Genomic DNA, 523 nt, shown 5'->3' on the forward strand with positions numbered 1-523 from the left:
CTCTGCGGTTCATGGGTTGCTGCAGCAGCGAACTCTGTCTCTGTCTCTGTTTTGTTTATTTCTGTCTCTTTTTCTGTTTTATTTGTCTCCTTCTCTATCTTTATTTTATTTATATATCTCTCTATCTTTATTTTATTTGTATCTATATCTGTCTCCTTCCTTGTTGTGTTTGTCTCTCTTTTGTTTCTTTCTTTTTCTGTCTCTCTTTCTGTCTCTGTATTTTCTTTGTTTATAATATTTTTAATTTTTATATTTTCCTTGTCTCCTTTTTCTTCTCTTTCTCCTGCTGCTGCTGCTGCTGCAGTTGCTGCTGCAGTTGCTACTGCAGTTGCTGCTGGAGTTTGTGTCTCTTGCTGCTGCTGCTGCTGCTGCTGCTGCTGCTGCTGCTGCTGCTGTCCCCAGAGCCCCGCTGCTTTGTTTTTTATTTTATTAAAAAATAAATTAATTTCGTTTTCATTTAAAAAAACTTTTGCTGCTTGCAGCAGTTCTTTACTCGACAGCCAATCTGCTACTTCAGCAGCAG

Source organism: Eimeria mitis, genomic scaffold (genome assembly GCF_000499745.2).
Source record: "Eimeria mitis Houghton genomic scaffold, Emh_scaff6304, whole genome shotgun sequence".
NCBI lineage: Eukaryota > Apicomplexa > Conoidasida > Eucoccidiorida > Eimeriidae > Eimeria > Eimeria mitis.